We start from the raw sequence: 18,639 nt of genomic DNA on the forward strand, positions 1-18,639 counted from the left end.
TTCAAAAGCAGGGGTGAGCAGGCGATTCAAATATTTACACGAGAAAATCGCAACTTAGTAATCTCGAATTTGGGATACATCCATTAACTTATTCTTTTTGAAATGCTCATGAGCATCATCAGAATCGTAAAATTCCGATAATAATTTTACAGCTCTATTCTGAAGATTTTGTACTCTTTTGAAACATGTTACAAAATTACTTGCCCATATAGAGCGAAAATATAGAACGAAAACGGAACGCAAGAAATAAACTGGAAAATATAAAGAAACTTCTAAATAATAAAGAATTGATGCAAACAACGCTCGTAAATAATGGCAGGTGGCAGAAAATTAAATTGTACTTCACTATTACTGGGTTGAGGAGCTATCATTGGGGTGATAGCTCCTCTTTTACTGCAAAAAAAAACTTGGAATTTCGTTTTTTATTTCAACAATCAATTTTTTATTTCAAGCAATTTAAACAATATTCAATCAATCAAATTCAACAACATTTTTCTGCCTTTATTGAAATCTCGGACTTTCTCTCTTTTTCTTGGTGCTGACAACTTCTTTAAATGTTTTTTTTTTTTTTTAAGTTCATCGTCTTCACACTAGTACCTTCATATTCAGTCGAATGGAAAAGAATTGCGTGTCCTCTTTCCCCTGTTATTTCTATTAAACCCTCAGGTAAGGTATACTCTCGTCACTATCTCTCTCTTTAATTTTTAAAGTATAAGCCTGACATCAAAAAATATCTTCAGTGGCCATGAAGTTTTTTCTAATTACCTAGAAAATTTGCTCCTTTAGAAAAATCGATGAAATCAATAAAATCACACACTCCCACAATGCTTCACTGAGAGTTCAACCTGACAATGAAAGAAACCGGTTGCCATAATTGTGTGACTATGTTCAATGTAAAAAATCTCAACTTTTGTCCAAGAAAACTTCACCACAATAGTTTACCAGGTAAACTATAAAGCTAAAAAACTTCTAATTTTTGCTTTACCTTGAACAGTTGTTAACTTGTTACGTTGAACCCAAAGGCAAATATGTTCGGTATCCAACAAAAAAAGGCATATGTATAATTTAAGGTGTCTTCTTTTATTCTTCCATTAATAGCTTCAAACCCCAATTCAGTTAATGTTTTGGGTTTTGCAGAGTGCCAAGTGTCACAAATATTTCACTAAATTCCACAATTTCTATAGTAAACACGGCTTCTCTAAAGGAATCCATGGGTGGTAACATGATGACTTCTTGAAGACCATCACAAAAATATAATTTGTCTAGAGTTTGTTTTGCATGTTTTTGATACAAAATTTTCTGATTGTTCGGTCTTTACCATGTGACACTTCTAATAAATGTAATGTAGCGTGGCTTCTTTTAGATTATCTTCGTTGTGGTTTGGATCATGCTCCTTAAATTCTTCATAGTTTACCTTGAAAATAATATATTCATAACATATACAACTTTTTTATAGAAATCATAAGAACAGCTAAAACTTAGATTGGAATTTGAAAAATTACTGTGCATCCTTTGAATTGTCGTGTCATTAGGAAGATACACTCTTATTCGAGGTATGTTCTCTTCTATAATATGGGACACTGGGGTTATAGCTTTTTATATGATCAATATTTATGGTTCTATCTATTTTACTTGGTTTTGGATGTCTTCCTTTTTTATCAGACACATTAGATGTCATTGCATATTTGTCAACATCTGTAAAGGTGTCGTGAATGACTAATTTGTTTCCCCCTTAGAAATTTCAAAATGGTGAGAAAAAAATTATTTACGTATTTTAACTCAATAATAATTTAACTTAATAATTTAAGTAAACGAATTGTTCCTCGTTTCTGGAATTCCTATTCGTCTCTTAACTGGTAGCTTTAGAGAACGTAACGCAATGAAATTCTTTCTCGTGAAATCTTTTCCCAAACTTCAGCATTAATTTACTTGCGCCAATCTTCTGAAAAGGTTAAATTGCATTTAAACCTTCATTTTTCATTGCAAGGTCCACATTGAGGGTGGTTTTCTCTTCACTTCCTAGCTCTATTAAGGTCTCTTGAGGTTTTTTACTTTTCTTTCTTTTTTATAATTCTTTTTTCGCTTTGTCTCCTCTTTGTCACACCTTCATCTGATTCTTTTTGTTTTCCTTCTATAATGAAATTGTTGTTTTGTGTTAGTATATTTGAATTTTTGGTATATTCAGAATTTTCAAACTAAAAAGGCTCTAACTCCTTTTTAATCTCATTTATAGTCATTATTCAGAGAATCCAGGCAAGGTATCCCATGGATATCCAGGGGGAATGCAGTAATATAGTCTGGAGTGCGTAAAAAAACATTTGTGGTAAAGATCAAGGCAAGCCATAGATGGTGGAACTACTACTAAAATAACCCCAAATACAACCACATTCTGAAAAAGGGTGACCTTAACTCTTACCTCTTGATGCAGACAATACCATGTCGGGGAACTTTGGGTTAGTGGTGATTTGTGTGACCCAATCATTGTGCCCTTTGAGCATGCCAAGCAGCTGGAGTGATTCACTTGGTGCTACCATTGGGCCGATTAGCTTGGATAAAAGTTTGAAGTTAATCAAATTCTAAATACGTTTACTTTTAAAGAGATGAAAAGAAAGTGATAATGAAAGTGAAGCAATACTTGTTTACATCAAGCCAGAACATTAACGGTCACACTCCGGATGGATCCTAAGAGTAACCCGACTTGGCTCAAAATCAACTGTTTTACTTTTCCTTTAAATTAGAAAATAACAAAGCATTACCATGAAAGCATTCCTCATTTTTTAGCGATACTAATTTCTCAACAATGTCTATTACTGTATTCACTAAAAAAGTATTATACAATACTACTAATAACTCACGGGAGCAACAAGCCGCCTGAGGCCAACACAGCAACACATGTTTCTCCTGCGTCTTAATTTATGGTAGCATCTGTCTTCATTCATCCGCAAAACTTTTCATAGCCGTCTCACCCTATCTCCCATTATAGCCCTAGAAAACGGGATTTTAGCCCTAGAAAAGAGACTTTTCGAACAGTTTACTCTTTGAGATACGGTCAGTCAGTTGGATACTCAAACTAAGCTACTCGTCCCCTGAGAGCGGTTTTGTCGTATCTGCCACCAGGAAGTGGGGTTAAGACTGCCATCTAATTTGAATTTTTTTTTGCACTATCCGATTCCGTCGACGATTTTATTGCATCTCAACTAGAAGTGCCTCAATTTAAGATTTCTCTTTTATCGTATCTCACATTTTGCCGTTTCGTTAAGAGCGGTTTTGTCGTATCTCATATGGAAAAATTACATGGGCATTTTGTCGTAACTCCGTCGACGTACACTTTTCAAGAAGAAAATATTTGGTAAAAGTTTCACAATGAGACAAAAACGGACATTATTTTCATCTGCACAATACTTACAGGAATCCAGGTACCTCATTTTTGTGGAATTGACTAATATTTTGTTCCAAGAATAGAATGCATTTATATGATATATTGTACATATAGAGTATAATTTGATATGATCAAATACCTGACTTGTTATGATTTTTGTTACGTATCAGTGGTCAGAATAAATCTTGGCTACGATCGTATTTTGGTAGTGCTTCCTTGTAATGTAGCAGTCTGTCGGTAAATTTTTTTGCAATTCATATTATTGACTTACAAATAACGTAAACATACTAGTCGATGCCTTTTTTGTGTTCTTTACAAATATAATAATCGCTTTTATCGCAAATTCAAATTTAAACACTTTTTGACCTCACCTAACTAACCCAACTTTGTCAGAAACGACCGAAAACGCATACTTTAATTGAAAATTCGGCGTCAAGGAAGAAGAAAACGGCATAAACGGCAAAATAAAATTTATTTATCCAATTTAATCGTTGAAAATTGGTGCAATTCATATTATTGACTTACAAATAAAGTAAACATACTACTCGATGCCTTTTTTGTGTTCTTTACAAATATAATAATCGCTTTTATCGCAAATTCAAATTTAAACACTATTTGACCTCACCTAACTAACCCAACTTTGTCAAAAACGACCGATAACGCACACTTTAATTGAAAATTCGGCGTCAAGGAAGAAGAAAACGGCAAAATAAAATTTATTTATCCAACTTAATCGTTGAAAGTTGGTGCTTGTGGATTATATAACATTAAAAAATGGATTTATAATGAAACAGTAAGTTTCTCAAACAGTCTGAAACAGTAAGAAAATCTGTTGCATTTGGTCCGAGTTTGAGGCCGGACGCGGAGCAAACGAAATAGCTAGTGGACTAGTGGCCATACTGGAAAAATTTCTTGATACTTACCCTGATATCTGACAGTTAATTACTTGGTCAGACTCCTGTGTGTTCCAGAACCAAAACTCAATTATAAGCTTCGCCATTCACGATGTTCTAAGAAAATTTCCTCGCTTAGAAAAAGTGGTTATGAAGTTTTGTGAACCATGTCATTCAACTATACAGGAGGTTGATGCAGTACATAGCACTATTGAACGGGGGCTAAGCACCTTGATTTGTTTACTCCACTAGGTCTGGTGAGGAAGTTACTGAAAGTAAGAAAGACACGTCCTTTGAATGTCCTATAAATGACCCAGTCAAAGTTCTTTGACTTGCAAAAGCCAGAAAAGCTGTACAAGTACTCGTTGGTGCCATATTCAAAGGTAAAACAACTTGAGTTCCGTCAGGATAACGCTAAGAGAGTTTGGTTCATAACTTCCTTCTCTGAAGGCTTGCAAATGGCTACTATATCACAAGAATGTACTTCGGTTAAAAAGTGTCCCAACACTTCGACTGTCCGTGTTATTAAACGTCTTGTTTTGCCCAAACTTTGTGGCAAAAATATTGATCTACCTGATACGAAAATAAAAGATGTCAACTATCTCCTGAATTTCATCCCCAACCAAGACCAGAACGTTTGGAAGCCTCTCCGTCTGCGCGAGATCCATGTCCAGAGGAAGATTCCATTGAAGCAAAACGGCGGCCAGCAAAGAAACTCAAGAAAAATGAACTTTTCTTATGTGTTTTTTTTTATTTTTATACTTTTCAAATAGTATTGCTGCATCAGAACTCGTTCGTCCTACCTTCATGGTGAAAACAATAGGCAGCCAACGCCATTTTGTCGTATCTAAGTTTACTAAAATTTCGGTAAGGTCGGATTGTCGTATCTGTATTTCATTTCAAGTTTTGACAATGAAAACTTCACCTATTTCATCTCATATTCGGGAGACCCTCCTAGTTATTTTTTCTCTTTTTTTTATGTATTTGCGAAGAAAATCGGTTGTAACGTGTAAGTTCCAGCAAAGGTGAAATTTTCAAAGTCGTTTTTCTCGGAATTTTGAAAACCTTAGTTACGACAAAACTATTCTCAGGGGACATACTGTAGGATCTGCTTTATGGAGACTACTGATGATTATTTAACTAGGTGTTCAATTTTGATACCTCAGTAGGCTTTTTGCGAAACGGAAGAAAGTGAAGAGGATTTTTAACTTATCAGCGTTTTTAAGAATCTTCTAACTCTTCCTAACTTTTTCAACTGGAAAAACGCCCTAGGCCTAGGATAATCGACTCTGAAATCTTCACTGCGTCCGCCGTCTTTACTAATAACACTACTTAGGTAAGTGAAGCTATCTACTTGATCTATCTTCTTGTTTTTGAACATTACCTCTTCACATTCGCATAGTCCTAGCGACTTAGTCTAGTTGAAATTAATTTTCAAACCTACTCTTTCACCGTGAACTCACAAAACCTCTACAAGATAACCCATTTTGGTAATACTTTCGTATATGATGCTTACATCATCAGCATGATCTAAGTGTATGAGAGTATTACTTCCCCATTCGATTCCGTGTTCTCCCATTGACTTTGCTATGCTTTTTAGGCCAAAGTCCATCCAGATGATCCATAAAAACAGGGATAGAACGCACAAAGGTTGACTGATAATTTAATACAAAACTTCATTTCCTAATTTAACCGCAGCAATTTTGTTCCCTTACATAACACTAATCACTTTAATAATAAGCGATAGTTAAATATTTAATTTTAAAATATTAAAATAATATTTAAATAAATAATATATAAATATTTATAATTAAATATTTAAGTTTAATATTTAATAACTTTAATAATACGAAAAAAATCACTTTTTTCGAATGATATCTGGTATATCATACGAAGGCCTTTGATGAAGCTCTTCTGTCAGCTGAATCAAATAAGTACTCAAAAGCTATAAAACTGAGGACTGAAGGCGTTTGATTACCCAAGCACTTCTCAATTATAAATCTAAGAGTGAAAATTCGATCGACGCGTCCTCTGTTCTTCCTAAACCATCCTGTTCTTCTCTTAAAACTCTATCTACATCATCTTTAAGTCTGAAAATTATCATTGTACTGAGTAATTTGCCTCCAACAGAAACCAGGCTAATGCATCTTTAATTACCGCTCTCACTCTTGTCACCTTTCTTATAGAGGGGTTTAATTAGAGTTTTCCTAAAAATCGCTGGATACTCCCCCTTTTTCACAATCCTACTCATAATCTTCAATAAATAATCTCTAACCTCACATCCACCATTAAAAAAAAAAACTCACTACACTATCGACCCCAGAGGCCCTATTGTTTTTTAATTCTTTTAATGTCATTAATTTTTCCCACAAATTAGATCTTCCTTCACATCCAAAGTGTGACAAATTTTTTCATTATTTTCTATATCTTTTCCTGTAACTGTATCACGGTTTAGCAAATTCTCAAAATGTTCTGCTAATCACTCAACAACTCGTGCCTTCTCACTAATTTTGTTCCCGTTTTTATCTTTAATTGGAACAAGTCTAGATTGACTATTCCCTCTCAATTTATTAACATGCCAGTAAAATAATTAATTACTAAACCGTTTAGATGCGTCATCCAGATTTTCGGCAATTTTATCCATGATCAACACTCCACACCTATGTAATTCATTTATTAATCCTTTCTCCACTTTCTTTGCATTCCTATTATTTTCATATGATCTATCAGTCAAATAATTCTTGAGCAGACCCTCCCTCCTCTCTATTACACATAAGGCGTTTGCATTAACATTTCTAACGGCCTTTCAAACCTTCTTACCTGAGTTACCATCAGCGACTTCACAAACTATTCTCCTAAAATTATTCCATCCTTCTTCTACATTGCGAAATTTTAAACTCCCCAACTCAGTATTCTACTGTTCCTGGAAAGTATTTATCAAATTCTCATCCTGGAGTCTAAAAGCGTCATAATTTCCAAGATGGTAGTTATCCTTCCTAAATTTAAGCTTTAAATTAGCCCTAGGCGGTACTAGATGGGTGATCTTTACTTTTGACATCAATAACAGCACTCTTAAATACCCTAGAGCCTGCCAGTCTCCGGTTTACATTTGATGACCAAATACTGTTTTGCTTATAATTAGATTGTTGCACCCACATAATTGCAGCAGCCTGAAACCATTACTGCTTTCTTTTCAAAACTAAATTTATATTGGCTAGGATACAATCTAGCCCTAATTCTAGCGACCTGGGCATTAAAATACCATAATAAAATTTATCTTAGTCACTACTATCTCCATCAGTCGGTTCTACAAGGGCATAAAGGACTATGACTGATACCCTGCATTTTTTAGTGATAAAATGCGTGACTAACATTTTATTAATAATCCCTTCCCAGCCTAAACCAGACATGGCAGCTTCCTCATCATGAGTCATACTCCCTGTCTTTGCACCCAATTCTTCTCCCTCTGTCGAATACCTCTATTATAAATTGAACCTCATAAAACCTGTTTTAGTGGTGATGATAGAGAAGAAAGGGAAAACCTGGAGTTTATCTGAATGGTAATATCCGAGTTCAGAGTTTTATTCACCAATAAATACAAAACGGAAATACAATACTTTTATTCCCCCTCAAAAGCCTCTATGGCCGTAGCATAACTAGTATCAGTAGCGTAACTAGAGGGAAGTGTCGATCGCCTGGAATGACACAGAAAGAATAGAACAAGAAGAGTGAAGGGTCGCTTCTAAGTATCTTAATTTTTAAAAAAACAAGGTTTTTCGAGGGAGGTAAAGAGCGAAGTTGAAACTTAAAACGAACAAAAATAATTGATGCACAGTGTATCTAGCACATATAAATAAAACTAGTAAAAATAAATCAAATAATCATATTTGGTCATTCCCTATGTTTGTAGGATTATAGAAAACTAACGCTTTACTGAAAACACAAAACCAAGCATAAATAACAAGAATGTTGATTTATTAGTCAAAAACAGTACGTAGCCTGACAACAACAAACTAACCTATAAAGCACTTCCAAGAAATTTATTTTGACAGTTTCTAGAAGAAGAGCCAAATATGATAGCAAGGATTAGCTGCGGTTTTGCTTGTTTTCACGTCCCAGCAACAGGCTTTTTTTCCTTTTTTTTAGTTTTTTCCTTTTTTATTTTTGCCTTTTTATTTTTGTTTTTTTTCCTTTTTTTATTTTTTCTTTTAGCTTTTTCACTGTTAATTTTTTTTTTTTTTTTGGTTAGTTTTTTTTTAGTACAGACAGACGGACTAACCAATACACCTGTCTCTCTGTGTCTTTTTCATTTTATTGGTGTGTTTTGTTTTTATTTTAGACTTAACAAAATTTAAACTTCACTTTTTTTAAAGGTCTTCCTCAAGCTGGCTAGAGATGTTCTTTCGAATTGGCTTGATGCAATGGAAGGTGCCAGTGTAACTGATAAAAGTATATTTTCAAGCACTGCCAAGCAGTTTGAAGATTCATTTTTCAGAGATATGGAAGCTCTGAATGTTCTGCCCCCTAATGTAGTGACGAGAGTATCTGAATACATCTCACCTATTGTTGACTTCATCAAAAAAATCATTGACCGAGGTTATGGTTATGAATCCAACGGATCTGTGTATTTTGCCGTGAATAAGTTTGATGGAAGCGATGGACATTTTTATGCAAAGTTAAGACCAGACCAGTATGGAAATACTAAAGCTTTAGAAGAAGGAGAAGGTAAGCTGTAAAATATTAGCTTTGAAAAAAGCTTTCTTAAGAAATATGGTGACAAGGCCAAAAAAAGGAATACTATTAGATGTAGGTGACCTGCACAGGGGTTAAACCCGAGCGGGGTGGGGGGAGGTTGTGTTTGAAATCCCACATTGGGTGATTTCAACTCATTTTAAAAGGAGAGGAGAGGTCAAATCTCTCTGGACAGTCCATTGTGTAACAAAACTTGGTTGAAAATTTTTTTTCATATATATATATATATATATATATATATATATATATATATATATATATATATATATATATATATATATATTTATTTATTTCCAATCTGTTTTATTCTGAAATAGCTGCAAGATTTAATATTGAAGAATCATTGAAATTAGCCAAGATAGATAATTTTTCCTGCTATTCTGAAAATATTCTATCGGCATTGTCTTTTCTCTCTTTTTTCCAGAATTCGAATAATGTTTTAGATTCTAATTATCTTATTTTGAGGCGTTTTTGATTCAAGTATATTTTTAAGCCTATTGTAAATTATTGCTTTGTTTCATTTGTTGATGGATTTTTTGTAATTTCATTTATGTGTTTTATATTCTTGATTTTGAAGGAAATAGATAAATAAATATGCAAGCAGAAAATTAGTGTTTGAAATTTGACTCCTTTTATTACAAATAATGATTATGATAAATAGTCCAAATCAAATGTTGATATTAAATTTAAGATTTAGAAAGTAGTAGAGACCAAATATTAATACTAGACCTGTCAAATTCCAAGGACACAAAAATTAAAATAAATTTACTCTCTTTAAACAATTTCTTCAACCACATTACCTCTTTATTCAGTTCAGTTGGGAAGTGAAGGCAGACAATAAAGTCTTTTTTATACAAAGAAAGGGATGCTGAAATACAGAAAAAGGAAATATTTGCTTAACTATTGTAATATTAGTGAACGAGAAAACGTCTTCAATTTTCAAAATTTGTTTTCAAATTCGTTGTTCATGTTTAAGTTGTATATAAATAACAGAAGACAAACAGCTATTGTGCTACTCCTTCTTGTTTGTTTATATGCTGTTGCTATTGCTGCTTATACCACGAACAACGCGTTAAAGCACAACATTTCCTGATTCTAAACATAGCTGCGTATGATTTCTGCTTAACTTCATTCTATATAGTGTTTCACTCTTTCCTTCTCCAATGATATATTCTTTAAGCTCTTTCTACTCCACACGAGGACGCCCTTCCTTTTGCTTTGCCTAACTGGAATACCAAAAAGCTAGATTTTTCGCTGCATATTGTCCTCTATCTTACAGCTTACCTTCTCCTTCTTCTAATTCTTTAGCATTTCCAAATGCCTCTGGTCTTAACTTTAGATGAAAATGTCCATCACTTCCATTAAACTTATTCACGTCAAAATACACTGATCCATTGGTTTCACAACCATAAACTTGGTCAATACTTTTCTGCACAAAGTCAACAATAGGTGAGATATACTCAGATACTCTCGTCACTACATTAGGGGGCAGAACATTCAGAGCTTCCATATCTCTGAATAATGAATCTTCAAAATGATTGGCAGCGCTTAAAAATACACTTTTATCACTTACAGTGGCACCTTACATTGCATCAAGCCAATTCGAAAGAACATCTCTAGCCAGCTTGAGGAAAACCTTAAAAAAAAAAATTAACTTTCAATTTTGTTAAGTCTAAAATAAAATAAAAAATACACCAATAAAATAAACAAATAAAATAAACAAATAAAAAAGACACAAAGAGACAGGCTTGCGCTATTTTTTCTTGTTTTTTTTTTATTATTATTATTTTATAATTCTTAAGACCTTTAATATTTCTGGTCAAGATTCATTTTTTGGTGTTCATTTTTCGTCATATTTTTACTGCTTTTCTTTAAGTTTAAAATCATTTAGTAAGTTTTTATTTCTTTAATCTACAAAGAATCTTTAAATCGACAAAGAATCTAGTCTCTTCTTTGGTCTATTTGAGTAAATTCTTTTAATACCAAGAAAACTGATGTTTAAATCAAGGCTGACCTCTCTAACCATATATAACGTAGATACGCATCTTCATATACACCCAGTATATAATAACCCACTAGAGGATGCCCTTAAATTTTGAGCATGACCATAACATTATTTTGTTCCATCTCAAGTTCTTGGAAAACGTTGCAAATCGGCAAATTATTTTGAATTTAGAGAACATGACCACTCAGCGAAAATAATTTGCTAAGCCATACATTCCTTCACCATTGTATAACAGAAAAAAAAGATTTAATATAAAGATCATGTTGATGTTGAAGGAAACAAAAGTCTTGTTATATATCTCACGATCGTCTTGGTATTTGAAATATCAAATAAATAGTCAGAAGAAACCTGCTAGAAGCCAAAGGAGTCTAGTTGAGATAGTAGAGTAGTTGAGATAGTATAAAATTCCACAAATATTGAATTGAAAATATTTCAACATACACAGAAAATCTCTCAAAGTAAAAAGATGGCCTAAAAATCTCTCAAACCAAAAGGATGGCCTAAAAAACGCTCAAGCTGACTATCAAAGAAATGCTAGTTTGTAGGCTGGCATACAATATAATCGTACTGAGTAAATACGGCTGTATTTTTTATGTCAAAACTCTACGGCTATACAGCCTTTTAATTGTGAAAACGGAACCCTCTGCAGAATCAAAGTATATTTAAGTTGAGGTCACATTTTTTTTTTCAAAAAAAAAAAGGTAAAGGATACGGCATTAGACTTTATAGTCCCTACCGGCGGTGCTGATCTCCGTTTCTTGCTGTTTTTTTTTGTCAGACAAATATGCGATTTTGAATCCAACCACATCAAAGTTTATTTCCATGTCAATTACCAGAATAACGAGTTTAATACGTTAATCACTAGTCAATTGAACCATTCGCAATTGCAAATACAATAAGTTTAAGGGAACAAAACATGGATAAATGTGCTGTCAGCGCTATTGTGTAGCAGGGTAGCATTGTCCCGTGACTCCCAAGGATCTATGTATGGATTGATCACGAACAGACACCTTTTAATTCCCAGCAAATCTGCTAAGTTTCCATCGAAATTGATTTCAAAATACAAAGCATGTATGTGGCTAATACTTTAAGCTTATGAAGAAACACGACACTCCAAGTTTTTGTTTTAATCAGCAGCCAAAATTTCACCAGTCTTTCAGGTGAAATTTAATAGGCCTTTACCTTTAAAACAAGTATTTTAACGAATTTCCCATTTAAAACACTAACTCTTTCTTATTCATTTTCCAAGTGCAAAACTCGGCATAAAAAATGCTAAAAATTAAAGTCAATCTAAAATTGGTTTAGTCAATCTAAAAAAAAATTGGTTTAGTCAATCTAAACCAAGCTTCAAAGTCAAAAGATGAATACAGATACCCCGATTTCGGATTAACAAAACGTAGATATGTCGAGCTTGTGTTCTACTTTAAGAGGTTTATAACCAAAAATTGGTTTTGGAAGCTCACACCAATCTGTGGGCATTTAGTTGCAACCTCTCTCCAAAAACTTGAGGCCAGAAAATACCCATGTTTGTATATTTGATTCCAAGCAAAATCATCATCGATTACCGTTTCTTTACCCCCCTGAGTGGCAAAGCAAAGTGGCTGCTGTCACTTTGCTTTAATGGGCTTGAATATTATCTGACACTGTGATCCGCCAAAGCCCGTAATGCTTGATGCCTACGGATGCGTGCTCAAAAAGCGGTTAGGGAGTCAAAGTCGTCAAGGCAGCAAATAGGTAAATTAAATAAAACTATAGGGAATATTACAAATCATAGAAATCCAGAGAGTCAGGGGGACAGGCCAAGAGCCTACATGTGCCTTTCTGACTTCTGCATTTTCTGCAACTTTAGCTAGGTTCACTAAAAAAAAAAAAAAAAAAAAAAAAAAAAAAAAAAAAAAAAAAAAAAAACATTTCCGTTCCCTTTATATTCATTTATCTATACCCCTCGTATTGAAAAAAAATTATTCATAGTGAGGTCCAGGAGAATTAAATAGCCAACTTTTGGGGCAAACTCAATCAATTTTACCTGCGCAAGGAGGGCGGGGGGACTCAATAATAGTTACTATAACAGCAACAAAACTGAACTATATAAAAACTGCAAGAAATATTGGGAAAATTTACGTAAACCAGGATAAGGAAAGAGGCCACCCCCCTTGCGTACGCGCCTCTAAAACCGCCAACATATTATCCATTTAAAGACAAATATAAGAGCTGAAAAAGAAGCCCATCGGCATAATAACCGGCTTATTATAAATGTTTGATAAAACAATTTTTCTTTGGTCAGTACAAACAAATGTCATTAATGACATTAAATGTCATTCCATACCCGTTAGACTATAAACGAGAATCTTTATTGAAGAGTAGGAGGAAGCAGAAGGTCTACATAAACGCCACTCATTTATAAGAGACTGAACACACAAAACAGTAATATGTTGAAAGATATATTTTAATTTTGATACATGTAGTTCCTTTGAATCTCTCATAGTTGTGAGATAGGTTTCAAATTTTTTCTTGAAGTAAAATGTTTTTTTCCTATTCCTCCAAGAAGTAACGGTATGAAGAAAAGAATTACTTTTGAACAGCTATTACTAGTTTCCTTACAAAATGTTTGTATGAGAAAAAACTACATTTTTTTTAGTCTTAGCATTTATTTTTGTAAGTCTTAGCACTGTGAAGTGTGGCATTTTGATTGCCCACGTGGATCTTTCTTCGGGGCTCATTTCATGCCAAATATTATTAACAGTCAAATGTTCTCTGTAACCACCTTCAAAATAGGAGTCTACAATCCAATTTTCCAGTTCCCTAGGTTACCATATAGTTTTGGTCAGAAAAACTTCCGAAATATACCTTGTTTGAATAAATTTAACATAAATAGTTAAAAAGCAGATCAAAAGATTTTCAAAGAAATAATTAAATAAACCAAAGGCAACAAAGTACATAAATCAAAATAGAGAAGATCACAGAGTAGGGCCTTCCCTTGGCTGTTGCGAAACAATTAATAATAAAAAGAAAACAAAATAAAGCCGCAAGCTAATATAAAATCACATAAGGTTGAATTACATCCCTTCTATGAAATACTCAAGGAGTATTCCTTGGTATCAATTTCGAGAAAAATGAAAACAAAATCCTTCTTAAAACAAAGAATATCACCCAGTCAGTACCAGCAATTCCAATAATAGTCAGTAGAAAGATCTCAGCGTGTAAAAGTAGAAACCACTGTGTCGTTTTAGCGCCATGAGAGTAGTGGCGCTCAACAAGGGCGCCAATTTAGTTCATTCATAAAGGGTTGCCCAGTGACTTAGTAACTTTAATTTGAACTGCTTTAATTTGCTGGTGATATGAAAACGAACCGTACTGACAAGGTCGTATTCAGGGGAGCGGTTAGTGGTTTACAATTTTTTGGCAAGCTATCATCCTTCATCTGTAAAACTTGTCCTAATAAAGACCCAAAAAGTGGAAAATTTATGGCACTTGGTTGTATCTTTCCCTAACAGTGATTCCAGCAATTGTCCAAGTAAACAAAAAGAACCAAAAAGATGGGAATTTATAATGTCTGTTGGCAAAACTGACAGGTTTAGACAATTGCTGCTAATCTAGCTTATAAATACTAGTTTTGACACTTTTTAGAATTATTAAGTGTCAAATAACACAACAGCAAGTCCTGAAACCTCTTAATCAGGAAATATAGCAATAGATTTCCATGTATTTCTTTTTCTTATCCTGGGTAAACATATGATTTTACTTTAGTATTGTTGGTTAAGCATCATATGTTTATTTGGACTTCCTTCCGTTTTGCACACTGATCTTTATCAATGAGACATGTTACTCACAGAAACATGCTGCTCAAACTGAAAATAATTCCAATAAAGAAATTTCAAATTCCATCCTAATACTTCTAACGATACCGTGTCAAACCATAGCGTTCTCGCGTTTTATAATTTTTAAGAATTTTTAGTCCACTCAATCTGAATATAAAAGATAAATATACTTATACAAATGTGACATAGAAATATATTTTGATAAATCCCCTTAGAGCAAACTAAACCAATGGCCTGAAAGAAAAACTATGGTAACTATAAGACTGAAGATTGGAAGGCTGAAAATAGTCAATTTTCACTGACACTTTTGTATTCCGATTTCTAATTCTATGTTTCCTGCGCCTTAATTTTATCAAACACTATATTCCTAGAATTTCTAGGCGTTGGTTCCAAGCATGTTTTGAAATCTTTTGGTTGTATTTCTCCTCAAGCTTAGCAACATCTATAGTAGGATCTGCTATATGAAAACTTCTAATGAGTTTTGAATTGCATGTCCAAAATGGATTTTTAAGTAGGTATTTTGCAAAACAGAAGAAAGTAAAACAGATTTTCAGTTTATCAGCATTTGTAAGAATCTTCTAAAAAGGAGTAATGTAGAGGATGTTTGGGAGAGCATGGTATACTATAGCATTGCCAGATAACGATGATTGAAACGAAGCTTCACAGAGACTATTGAAGTATATGAAGCTGATATGCGGCATTTGATGTGTCCTGTTAGGAGACGATGACCACAAGAAATTGTATTTCCAATGGGAATACACAAGATAAATGATTTGGTCAGATGGCTGGATCTTTGAATTTCCAAGTAAAATTTCATCATGAAGAGGGTCTTCGCAGTAAAAACACAACGTTGGACTTCCCAACGCTGAATACAAGACCAGGTTTTAAGCATCCCATTTGAAGTTTTTGAAAACTTTCAGAAATGTTTTCTGAAGCTTGGCTAAGTGTAAAAACGTCATCAGTATATATGACTAAGGAGATATCGAGTCCAGAAAGAAAGACCTGTGATGCTGGTGTTGGTCTTTGAGGACATAATTATTGAAATAGCAATGTAAGGCAATGGCACCTTACCTTTTTTTTTCTTAACTGGTACAGTTCTATCCAGTGGCCTTGTCATTTCATCATTCTTAATAAGAATTTGAACTCGGACTTTCAAGTCAGCATACATATCCCTTTGAGAGCTGATTAATGCCAGATTTACTCCTCTTTTAGCAGCTCTTAAAAGTATAAAGAGGATCAAGGAGAAAGACCCAGCAAACATCATGACTCACCAAAGCAAATGAACTACCTGCAAAAGCATTAGGCAGAGCTCTAGCAGCAACTGCAAGAGCTTGGCACTGACAAGAGGGTACATTCAAAGAAGCTGTTCAAGCCATCTGTCATAACCTCGACACCTATAACAGTTTTTCCCCTGCCTGTGTATTAAACCACGGGAATAGTTTCTCAATAGAATGATTTCCCTTGGAAGTACCACTGGGATGTATTGATGTCTAATCATTCACATCATCAAGTATGGAGCAATTCACAGATGAAGCTGGATCTTAATTTACTCTGAAGTACAAATTAAGGAAATTAAGGTGATAATAAAGCAAGTCTTTAAATTAAGGTTAGGGTCTTGGAAGCTTTAGTAATAACGTGGTCAAGTATGGCCTTTAAACCTAAGCAATTTGAAAGGTTCAGTAGGGTGTGCTAGATATTTCCCAGAGGAATTGTCTAAGGATACTTTTAGGTCCTTGTCTGACTGATTGCACATTAAACGCTAAGCTGTGTGAAAAAATGTAGTTTGGTCATGCCTTCTTTGACTATATTAACAGAAAGGTAAAGATGGGCGAGTCATATGCTACATATAAACAATGATCAAAAATACTTCTTTTTGGTCTTCTAGCAGGGGATGAAAAAAAGAGAAAAAAAAAAAAACAACAACAGAATATCAAACTGGCACTTCATAGATGTGAGTGAATGTGGGGTTTTGATTAGAGGGAATGAAAAGTTGAATAGACTAGGTTGGTCAAGGACCATGCACAGCTACATTTGCCTCTGGGGGTTCAGGGTTGTAATGAGTTATTGGTAGCAGTATACGCTTGAGATTTTTGAAAATATACAACTTCTAAACAAATAACCCTAACAGTAAACCTACCCAGTGAGCCAATTCATATTGGTGCAACTTATATAGTAGCTTAAGTTCTCCCAACTTAATGAGGTTTCTCATTGAAAAAAAAAATTTATTTACGAAAAAACTTCTCATAGTTGGTGATTTTAACTTATCTTCTATCCAGTGGATGCAAAACTATGCATATTCTTGATAGAAATCTGTCGTACAGTTTCTATACTGTTATGTTAACCATTTGCTTTACAAAGGGGTAAATTTTCCAACTAGTTTCTATAGTGTTATGTTAACCATTTGCTTTACGAAGGGGTAAATTTTCCAACTAGACACTGGGATGGCCATTCCTCCTTATAGCTGATCCTTGTAACATTTGATACCGTAAAACACTCATAAATGTGGCCCCATTGCCCTCTTTGGTGCAAGCAATCACTTGGCTACACAATGCTCCATTAGACTACCACTCAGAAAAATCCTCTTTAAGCAAATACTTGCAGACAGGGCAATAATTGGACAGTGTCTACTTTAACCTTAATCACTGACAACAATGTAGATGAATTATGAAATATTGTAGAAAAAATACTGCTGAGTTTTAGAGATACACATAGTGAGATGAGCTTGAAAACAAAAAGGATACTGCCTATGACCAAATATATAAAGAGAGCAAGAAATAAAAAGAAAAAGTTATGGAAATTATCTAAGCAGATTATACATACCAATCTTCACTAGATAAAATATACCAAGGCATGAAATCAAGTTAGAGTTTTGTCTAGAAAGTAACTCAAGCAGCATGAGGAGGATGTAGCTGCATCAAGCAAGTCAAATCCAAAACAAGTATGGAATTAAGTTCCATCCCATAGAATGGTAGCTATTCTGTTATGAAATTCAAAAAGAGATTGACCACATAGCAGATGGCCAAAAAGACATTGCTGATGCTGTAAATAGGCAGTTTATATTTAACAGTACGGACCAGATGTTATACACTCAAGGCTTCTAAATGAATAGTATTTTGAAATATCAGGTCTCCTCGCTCACCTTTCTAGACATCAATCAATAAAAAATACAACTCACGAAATTCCCATACAGCTCACATAACCCCCATATACAAAGGCTGGTGAAGAGGAAACAAGCAACTACAAGTTGATCAGAATCACAGCTGCAACTCAAAACCTGCTAGAAACAGTTATTAACACTGTAATCTTAAAACATTTATCAGCCAATAAATCATTTTTATTGTGTCAACTTGGTTTTAGATATCATCAATCCATTAAAACTAATCTAATTGACTCTTATAAATAAGTTACAAATCTTCTGATACAAGGACTCCTCAAAGACATCATACAACCAGATTTGGTGAAAATATATGACAGAATCTACATTAACAGACTCTAACCAAGCCCTAGACAATTCAAATGCATAAAGTTGCACTTGAGACTGATAAGTAACACTTAAAATATTTGGCAAGAGTGAAAAACACTCTTCAAGAGTGAAGAACATTCTGAAATATTATGTCATTCCCAAATGCAGACTGCTAAACTTTACCCAGTTCCCCTCCCCCTTCCCTAATTTACAAATATAAAGTTCGATTTATATATACTCTTTGAATTTTTAATAATGCAATTGTTTTCTTCTTATGAATTTAATAGCAAATAGAAAATAAGCTGCAGGAAAAAAACTGTATCACTGTT

The 18,639-nt window shown here is 33.9% G+C and overlaps 1 long non-coding RNA gene across 2 annotated transcripts in view; it reads right to left on the bottom strand.

Moving 5' to 3' along the window:
- Nucleotides 1–413: 413 nt before the first annotated feature.
- The window catches only part of LOC136036077 (uncharacterized), a 33,925-nt gene continuing 15,699 nt past the window's right edge, over nucleotides 414–18,639 (bottom strand). Inside the window, exons 2-4 of one of the 2 annotated variants that reach the window (XR_010619628.1) lie at nucleotides 4,303–10,660; nucleotides 2,417–2,546; nucleotides 414–1,414 (exon numbers count right to left, since the gene is read on the bottom strand). This is a non-coding gene — a long non-coding RNA (uncharacterized LOC136036077). The remainder of the gene's footprint in view (nucleotides 1,415–2,416; nucleotides 2,547–4,302; nucleotides 10,661–18,639) is intronic. The other variant, XR_010619629.1, reaches the window with a different exon arrangement.

The sequence above is a fragment of the Artemia franciscana genome, chromosome 15 (genome assembly GCF_032884065.1).
Source record: "Artemia franciscana chromosome 15, ASM3288406v1, whole genome shotgun sequence".
Classification (NCBI taxonomy): domain Eukaryota; kingdom Metazoa; phylum Arthropoda; class Branchiopoda; order Anostraca; family Artemiidae; genus Artemia; species Artemia franciscana.